At 49.0% G+C, this 9,009-nt stretch overlaps 1 long non-coding RNA gene across 1 annotated transcript in view; it reads left to right on the plus strand.

The window, feature by feature from the left end:
• LOC121019503 (uncharacterized) overlaps positions 1-3,559 on the plus strand; it is a 4,647-nt gene extending 1,088 nt beyond the window's left edge. Inside the window, exon 2 of the long non-coding RNA XR_005785627.1 lies at positions 1,169-3,559. This is a non-coding gene — a long non-coding RNA (uncharacterized LOC121019503). The remainder of the gene's footprint in view (positions 1-1,168) is intronic.
• The last annotated feature ends 5,450 nt before the right edge of the window (positions 3,560-9,009 follow it).

A 9,009-nucleotide genomic window follows, 5' to 3' on the forward strand; every position in this document is an offset into this window, starting at 1 on the left:
TACCCCTGAGGGCTGCGATCCGCCGCGGGCCGCACATGCAGGGAGCGGCGCGGGGCGCTCGGTGGTCGGCGGCCACTGCGCTCGGCTCAGCCCGCGTTCGCCTCCAGCGCGCCGCGCGCCGAGGGGCCGGCCGGGGAGGAGCGCGCCTGACCGGGCGGGGGGAGGATGAGCGGGGGCAAGCGCGGGGTGCAGGTCCGGCCGGCTACGGGGAGAGGCGGGGGCCGGAGAGCAGGGGAGCGTCGGTCTGTCCGCGCCTCGCCTTAGCCGGCGGCTCCGGACTCGCCGCCCTGCGCCGGCTCGCAGGATCCCTCTCACCTCCCCAGCTCGCCAAGTGCGCTGGAGAGAGCGAAGCAACACTTGTGGAATGAAGGGAGGGCAGGAGGGGAGGGGGAGGGGGAGGGGAAGGAGGGCGGGCAGAGGAGGGAAGGGGGGTGGAACGGGCGCGAGCTCCAGAGGGGCGGGGGCGCGGAAGAGGTGACTCGGGCGAGCGGGGGGGGGGGGCGGGAGCGAGTTGGGGGGCGTGCGGAGCTGAGCTAGGCTGGCGGGCGGGGAGGAGGGAGCTTCGGCAGCCACCGGGGCTGAAGGCACCGCTCGGGTTTCCCGGCAGGTGGAGGATGGCTGCGGGACCTCCCGCGCCCTCTCCGGGAGGGAGGCACGGCTCAGACCTGTTCCGGGCGAAGAGGCGGCTCCGCCCGTGGCTTTTTCAGGCGTGCGTGCGGAGGAGCTGCGGCTCCAATCTGCCCTCCAGGGAAGAGGGGACTCGGAGGGGTTAGGGACAGACTAAGTGGCTTCCACTCCAAGGCGGACTAGGGTACAGACTGATCAGGATCGCCCCTCCATGGTGCACGGGGCCGCCTCGCCCTTCCTTTCCCCCGAATGCGCCCTCCAGCCAGGCGCGCATCCGGGATGGTTCTACTCCCTGGGACTTGCCGAGGACCAAGGCTCAGCTGGGAAGGCGGGGTGGCAAGCCACTGGCCCCGAGGTCAGCACCCCCGGGAGAAGGCCGTGAGATGCAGTGAAGTCGAAGAAGCGCAGAGGGTAGGGAGAGAGCAGACCAGGCAGGGGCACGTCCCACGTCCTGGAACGTCTTTCCTTGGGACTCTCCTAGGCCCCAGGACCTGCCACTTCTGTCCCTCTATGACCTCGCGGCGTTCCCTGCGTTCCACAGGAGGGCACACCGCCGCGCCTCCTCTGCGCGCCCAGATCAGGTGCAACGCAAGGCCTGGACACCTAGCTTCAGCCACCCTCCCGCGCCTGGAGTCCGCGCGTGGGTCTCCGGAGACGGCTGGCGCCTGTGCTCACGGAGCCCCCCAGACATCCTCACCCGATGTGGCGCAGTCCGGCCTTGCTTCCTCGGCTTCCAGCCTCCGGTCGTCGCCCGTCAGCATTTCCAAATCTGCCCTCTCCACTCAGCAGATTCCAGCCATCCGTCGGCCCTCTCTCATTTCTCCCACTTCTGTCCTCTGCTTGAATTTGACTCCAATAGCCCCCCAAACAGCATTTGCACCAAAGCTGCGACACCGAATTTAGATCTCCACACGCCCCTGCGTTTTTGTTTTTTTAATTGCATTAACTAAGTATACACTTCACAGTCGGCTGGGCGATCTGCAGGGAAATGATGCCTCCAACCACCCCACCCCCTGCCCTGGGCTTCAGTCAGGGCCTTCTCGAGGCATTTTCAAAGCACCAAAAAGTCAGACCACGTATAAAATGACATAGTGGGTTCTCTTTAACTGAAAAAGCATGCTAGAGAGGTGGCTGCTGGCCTCTCTTGTAAGTTTTCTCAGAATGACAGGGAGCTAAGCTAATTGTGCCTTCTCTTCGAAGAATGTCACCTACTGTCTTCCGAAAGACTAGCATAGAATGACCCTATTCCAGGAAAATAGGAACCAGGCCGACCCTGACCCAGCATATCCAGGAGCATGCCAGCCCTCGGAGACTCGTTGAATTATGGGCTGTATTTTGTCTCAAACCCACCTGGACCAGGTGTGAGATTGTTCAGTCTAAATGCATCAGAGCCATCGGAATGAGGTTCCCGAAATAGGGTAGCGTGACATGTCTGTCGACCCACACCCACCACCACTGTGTGAGCCTCTACAAACACAAGCATTGGTGTGTGAGAGCTAATGATAGCTGACATTTATTCGATGCTTACAACATACCCACTAAGCTTGTCTTTTCTAAAATCACCTCCTCACAGATGCTCAAAGCAGTGCCTGGCATCTCGCAGACAATCTGGGAATAGTTGCTAAACCACTTGAGTGACTGATCTTATTTAACTCTATCTCTAGGTAATATTACCGGGCCCACACAACAGAGGGAGAGACTGAGGCCCAAAGCAATTAAACCAATTGCCCACAGTAGTGCAGCAAGGGACGCTACCCAGTTGGCATTTGACCCAACAAATGTGACTCCTGGGTCTGTGTTCTAACCATTCCAGGTAGTGCCTTCCTAAAATAGGCCTCCAGACTCCCTGTCCATCTGACATTACGTTATATATTTGGTTTTTGCCTGTCTCCTGTCTCCGCACGTCGATTGGCAAACTCCAGGACAGAAAGGGGCCTTGATTCCTGCAGCATCTCCCAGCACCTACAGCAGCGAGAAGCATGACAAACACTCAAAAAATACTTAGAGGCTGTTTTGATTAACTTACTAAGCTCTCTTACGCCAGACCGTTGGTGTTAAACCAAGGGAGGAAAGGAACCCGTACGACAGGAACAGACAATGGAGTTTCTGCTGTCAGGACCATGCAGAGGGATTGGGATATTTCTAGGCACTAAATCTGAATAGGAAAGGACTGTTCCAGCAGGCCTGCCGAGGTCCAGGAAGCTGAGGCTCAAAGAGGTTAAGGGCTTTGTCCCAAGGTCACATGGTCAGCAAATGGGAAAGCCAGGGCTGGGTGCAGAATGCCAGACTCCTAACCTCTGCTTTCCTGCTTGCCCACCCCCACCGCACCCCACCAAGGCACCTCCCAGCAAGCATAGGGCTGGGAGCCTAGGTCAGTGGCCTGGTAGAAGCATAGGTCACAGACACCTTCCCACACAAGTTGGGGGTGTTCAGATACTTCTAAATTTGATTTTAAGAAAGAGGGAAAAAAAGCACCTTCGCCAAAAGAGACAAAATCTAGACAGCAAAGTCCATTTTAGAATGTCTCCAATCTCTGTAAAATATTGCCTGTCACCAGAACATTTGAGTCCGGTTCTCAGAGGAGACTCACTCTGGCTGCTGTTCCCGGCTTTAATTAACAGAGACTGCCCCCTGTTTGTCACAAGGAGAGTGCAGGGAGCCTGCCTCAGAAAGAAGCCGACCTAATAGACCGACCTTCGCGGCTTATTTGCCAGATCCCAAACTCTAAACCTGCTCCCCCTGTGAGCTTCACCCAAAGCGAATTCCCTTGCTGTTCCCGCCTGCCCCTCTGGAATATCGCCCACACCTGTTTCCCAAGCCTTTGAAAAATATGTACAAGAAGGGGGGAATCAGGCTCATTTTACTCTTTAAAGGAAGAAAGCCACTTTCCTCTGGGTATGTCAACTCAGTAAATAGAGTCACTGCCGCCTAATAGGTGTGTGATTATTGAGAACATGTCCCCATTTAGAACACGTGGTTGAGAAAACATTTCTTTCAGGGTTCCTCACGGGGAGGGGTGCGGCGTGGGGGGGATGGTTATTAACTTCCTAATTGAAACACCTGTCAAGTTCATGGAAGATGAAAAATCATCATCAAAGACCACCCCCCACCACTACCCAAATGAATTCATGCAAATGTGTTGAAATTAAAACGCAGCTCTTAATGAAAGTGCTTTCTATGAAAGAGATGATGACATTATTTACAAGACAGGCACTTTTAATACCTAAAGAAGAATCTCGTTTGCTCTAGGCTTAATTATGTCAGTCTGCAGCACCATTTGCAAGGAGCCTGCAACCGTACTCCCAACAATTAAGGGGGAAGGAGCGATGTTACAAAGGAGGTTTGCTCACCAGGACTCGGAGCCCGTGTCCCTCTACAAGCAACTCCACAAATCAGACTATTTGTGTTGTGGCCCTCACCTGAAGGCGTTGATTGTTTAATAGTCCTCATCAGGTGGCTTTTAGGGTTTCAAAAAGGTTTCTTAGCAACTGTTAGCCTTGAGAAAAAAGAAATGAGAGGACTCGGAAGCTCTTGGTTCGAAACCTTAAGAGCTACCTGGGGGCTGGAGGAGGGGCAGGGAATCAAAACTAAACTCCCATATACAGAGCGTTAAGGAGAGACCAAAGAAGGGGGCAGATGTCTCCAGATGGGCGGGTGGTGGGGGTAATAAGCTAGGGAACTTACAAGGCCTGCCCTGGGCCCTGCAAGGCGAGTGGATCTCTGCAACTGCCTGCCAGAATTTTACAAGTTTATATTACACAGAGCTCGCAACGGGGGTCAGTAGTATATTGTCCAGATGGTCTAAACAGCACTTTGCTCTCCCAAGGCTGCATCCTTGAAGCAGACTCCTAGTGCCAGAACAGTGGGTGGAATATACATTGCAAGGACAGAGGAGGGGGGGACGAGCCTCTGATTGCCCACCTCCAGCTCAGGGGTCAACTGGAGGCCATGTCCCCTGGATGACTTTCTCCAACAGAAGCCAAAATGTGGCCAGCTCCTTGCCTTGCGGGGGCAACACACTGATTTGATGTATTTTATTCTCTTTTTCTGAAAAGATAAAGGAAGATAAAAGATAAACTACAAGAGAAGTGAAGCGGGTCTAAAGTTGGGTTTCCCCAGACTGCAAGTAGTAGGTGAGAGGTTTTTTGGTGGTACCCAAACATGTTTGTTTTTAACAATTTTATATTTACTTTTAATGTGTGTCAGAAAAAAATAACGACACGTCCACACTTGGCTTCATGGGCAGAAACATTTCAGGTGCACGTCAATTTAAAGTACATTTAAGAAGAAGAATAAATACATTGTAGTATTTATTTATTTTTGAGACTGAGACAGAGTATGAACAGAGAAGGGGCAGGGAGAGACGGAGACACAGAATCTGAAGCAGGCTCCGGGCTCTGAGCTGTCAGCATAGAGCCTGACTGGAACCCACAAACTGTGAGATCATGACCTCAGCCGAGATCAAGAGCTGGAGGCTTAACCGACTGTGCCACCCAGGCGCCCCCTTTTATCTAACATTGTTTAAATGTTCATTTATTTTTGAGACAGAGTGAGTGGGGGAGGGGCAGAGAGAGAGAGAGGGAGACACACAATCTGAAGCAGGCTCCGGGCTCTGAGCTGTCAGCACAGACCCGAATGAGTGGTTCACACTTACAGACCATGAGATCGTGACCTGAGCCAAAGTACTCGCTTACCGGGCGGAGCCACCCAGGTGCCCCAGTGATCTTGACATTTTAGAGTGGATCATTCTGTGCTGTGGGGAGCTGGTGTCGGGGGCTGTCCTGTGCATCGTAGAAGGTTCAGCAGCATCCCTGGACTCTACCCACTAGATGCCAGTAGCACCTCCCAGTTGCCACAAACGAACACTGTGGATGAGCAGACACTGCGAAATCGATTGAGAACTGCCCCGTGTTGAAATCCTAGTTCTTTCTCATACGAGGTTTATGGCCTCAAATGAGTCACTTAACCTTTCTAAGCCTGAGTTTCCCCATCTATCAGATGTGGATAGGAACGGTGCTTTCCTGGGGCATCTGGGTGGCTCAGTCCGTTAAGCCTCTCTGACTCTTGATTTTAGCTCCGATCATGATCTCATGGTTCATGAGTTCAACCCTGTGTTGGACTCGACGCTGACAGTGTGCAGAGCCTGCTTAGAATTCTCTCTCTCTCTCTCTCTCTCTCTCTCTGCCCTTCTGCCATGCACAGGTGCACTCTCTCAATAAATAATAAATAAATAAATAAATAAATAAATAAATAAATAAATAAAAACTTAAAAAAAAAAGAGGGGTGCTTTCCCCAGGAATATTACAAACACTCCATATCTTCTAATATTACAAACACCCCATATCTTGCATAGAGCCCTTGGCACAGTGAAACGGACCTTAGGCAGTGCTTAGTAAAGAGTCACTCTTATGACAGGCAACCTGAAGGAGGCTAGCAGGTGTCAGGCACTGCCCTGAGCCCTGGGGAGACCGAAGGCTGAGACAAGATCCTTGCTCTCCATGCAGCAACCCATGCTCAGGAGGGCCCCATGCTTTGTCTGCTGCTCTGCCGTTACCTTGGAACTCAAATGATTTCTGAACACAGGGCCTCACCAATTCTGCAGCCTGTCCTCTATGTAGGGGATGCAACTCCGGCAGAATGAGAGGCCAAGCGTGTGGGAACTTACAGGAGGATGTTTTGCTCAGCCTACACAGGCAAAGGCTTCTCGAAGGGGACATCCCAGCAACATGTAAGCATTCTCAGTAACATAGCAAGAATAATTTTTTTTCTGAGTAGGCTTTATGGCTAGTGTGGAGTCCAATGCTGGTCTTGAACTCACACCCATGACATCAAGACCTGAGCTGAGATCAAGTTTTACCAATGGAGCCACGCAGACACTCCCATAGCAAGAAGAATTTTGGTATATTCTCCGTTTTTTTTTTATTTCAAAATTTTTTTCAACCTTTATTTATTTTTGAGACAGAGAGAGAGCATGAACAGGGGAGGGTCAGAGGAAGAAGGAGACATAGAATCTGAAACAGGCTCCAGGCTCTGAGCTGTCAGCACAGAGCCCAACGCAGGGCTCAAACCCACAGACCGCGAGATCATGACCTGAGCCGAGGTCGGACGCTTAACCGACTGAGCCACCCAGGCACCCCTATTCTCTTTTTTTTAATTTTAATTTTATTTATTTTTTTAAATTTACATCCAAGTTAGTTAGCAGATAGTGCAACAATGATTTAAGGAATAGATTCCTTAATGCCCTTTGCTGATTTAGCCCACCCCTTCTCCCACAACCCCTCCAGTAACCCTCTGTTTGTTCTCATATTTAGAAGTCTATTATGTTTTTGTCTCCTCCCTGTTTTTTATTATTTTTGCTTCCCTTCCCTTGTGTTCATCTGTTTTGTCTCTTAAAGTTCTCACATGAGTGAAGTCATACGATACATGTCTTTCTCAGACTGACGAATTTCACTTAGCATGATATCCTCTAGTTCCAGTCATGTAGTTGCAAATGGCAATATTTCATTCTTTTTGATTGCCGAGTAATACTCCATTGTATATACACCACATCTTCTTTATCCATTCGTCCATCGATGGACATTTGGGCTCTTTCCATACTTTGGCTACTGTCGATAGTTCTGCTACAAACATTGGGGTGCATATTTCTCTTCGAAACAGCACACCTCTATCCCTTGGATAAATACCTAGTAGTGCCATTGCTAGGTCGTAGGGTAGTTCTATTTTTAATTTTTTTGAGGAAACTCCATACTGTTTTCCAGAGTGGCTGCACCAGTTTGCATTCCCACCAGCAATGCCAAAGAGATCCTCTCTCCACATCCTCGCCAACATCTGTTGTTGCCTGATTTATTAACGTTAGCCATTTTGACAGGTGTGAAGTGGTATCTCATTGTGGTTTTGATTTGTGTTTTCCTGATAAGTGATATTGAGCATTGTTTTCATGTGTCGGTTGGCCATCTGGATGTCTTCTTTGGTAAAATGTCTATTCATGTCTTTTGCCCATTTCTTCACTGGATTTTTTGTTTTCTGGGTGTTGAGTTTGATAACTGTTATAGATTTTGGATACTAGCCCTTTTTCTGATATGTCATTTGCAAATATCTTCTCCCATTCTGTCAGTTGCCTTTTACTTTTGCTGATTGTTTTCTTGGCTGTGCAGAAGCTTTTCATCTTGATGAGGTCCCAGTAGTTCATTTTTGCTTTTGTTTCCCTTGCCTCCAGAGACATGTTGAGTAAGAAGTTGCTGCGGCCAAGGTCAAAGAGGTTTTTTCCTGCTTTCTCCTTAAGGATTTTGATGGCTTCCTGTCTTACATTGAGGTCTTTCATCCATTTTGAGTTTATTTTTGTGTATGGTGTAAGAAAGTGGTCCAGGTTCATTTTCTACAGGTCACTTTCCAGTCTTCCCAGCATGACTTGCTGAAGAGACTGTCTTTATTCCAATGGATATTCTTTCCTGCTTTGTCAAAGATTAGTTGGCCCTACGTTTGTGGGTCCATTTCTGGGTTCTCTGTTCTTTTCCATTGATCTGAGTGTTTGTTTTTATGCCCCTACCATACTGTCGTCATAATTACAGCTTTGTAATACAGCTTGAAGTCCAGGATTGTGATGCCTCCTGCTTTGGTTATCTTTTTCAAGATTGCTTTGGCTATTCAGGGTCTTTTCTGGTTCCAAACAAATTGTAGGATTGTTTGTTCTAGCTCTGTGAAGAATTCTGGTGTTATTTTGATAGGGATTGCCTTAAATATGTAGATTGCTTTGGGTAGTATTGACATTTTAACAATATTTGTTCTTCCTATCCAGAAGCACGGAATACTTTTCCATTTTTTTGTGTGTGTATTCTTCAATTTCTTTCATAAGCTTTCTATAGTTTTCAGTGTATAGATTTTTCACCTCGTTGGTTAGGTTTATTCCTAGGTATTTTATGGGTTTTGGGGCAATTGTAAATGGGATTGATTCCTTGATTTCTATTTCTGTTGCTTCGTTGTTGGTGTATAGGAATGCAACTGATTTCTGTGCATTGATTTTCTATCCTGCCACTTTGCTGAATTCATGGATCAGTTCTAGCAGGTTTTGGTGGAATCTTTTTGGTTTTCCATATAGAGTATCATGTCATCTGCGAAGACTGAAAGTTTAACCTACTCCTGGCCCATTTGGATGTCTTTTATTTCTTTGTGCTGTCTGCTAAGGCTAAGGCTTGCAATAATGTGTTGAATAACAGTGCTGAGAGTGGACATCCCTGTCTTGTTCCTGACCTTAGGGGGAAAGCTGTCAGTTTTTCCCCACTGAGGATGGTATTAGTGTTGGGTCTTTCATATATGGCTTTTATGATCTCGAGGTATCATCCTTCTATCCCTTCTTTCTTAATGGTTTTTATCAAAAAAGGATGC

This window comes from Herpailurus yagouaroundi, unplaced genomic scaffold, assembly GCF_014898765.1.
Source record: "Herpailurus yagouaroundi ecotype Mexico unplaced genomic scaffold, PumYag 222, whole genome shotgun sequence".
Lineage (NCBI taxonomy): Eukaryota > Metazoa > Chordata > Mammalia > Carnivora > Felidae > Herpailurus > Herpailurus yagouaroundi.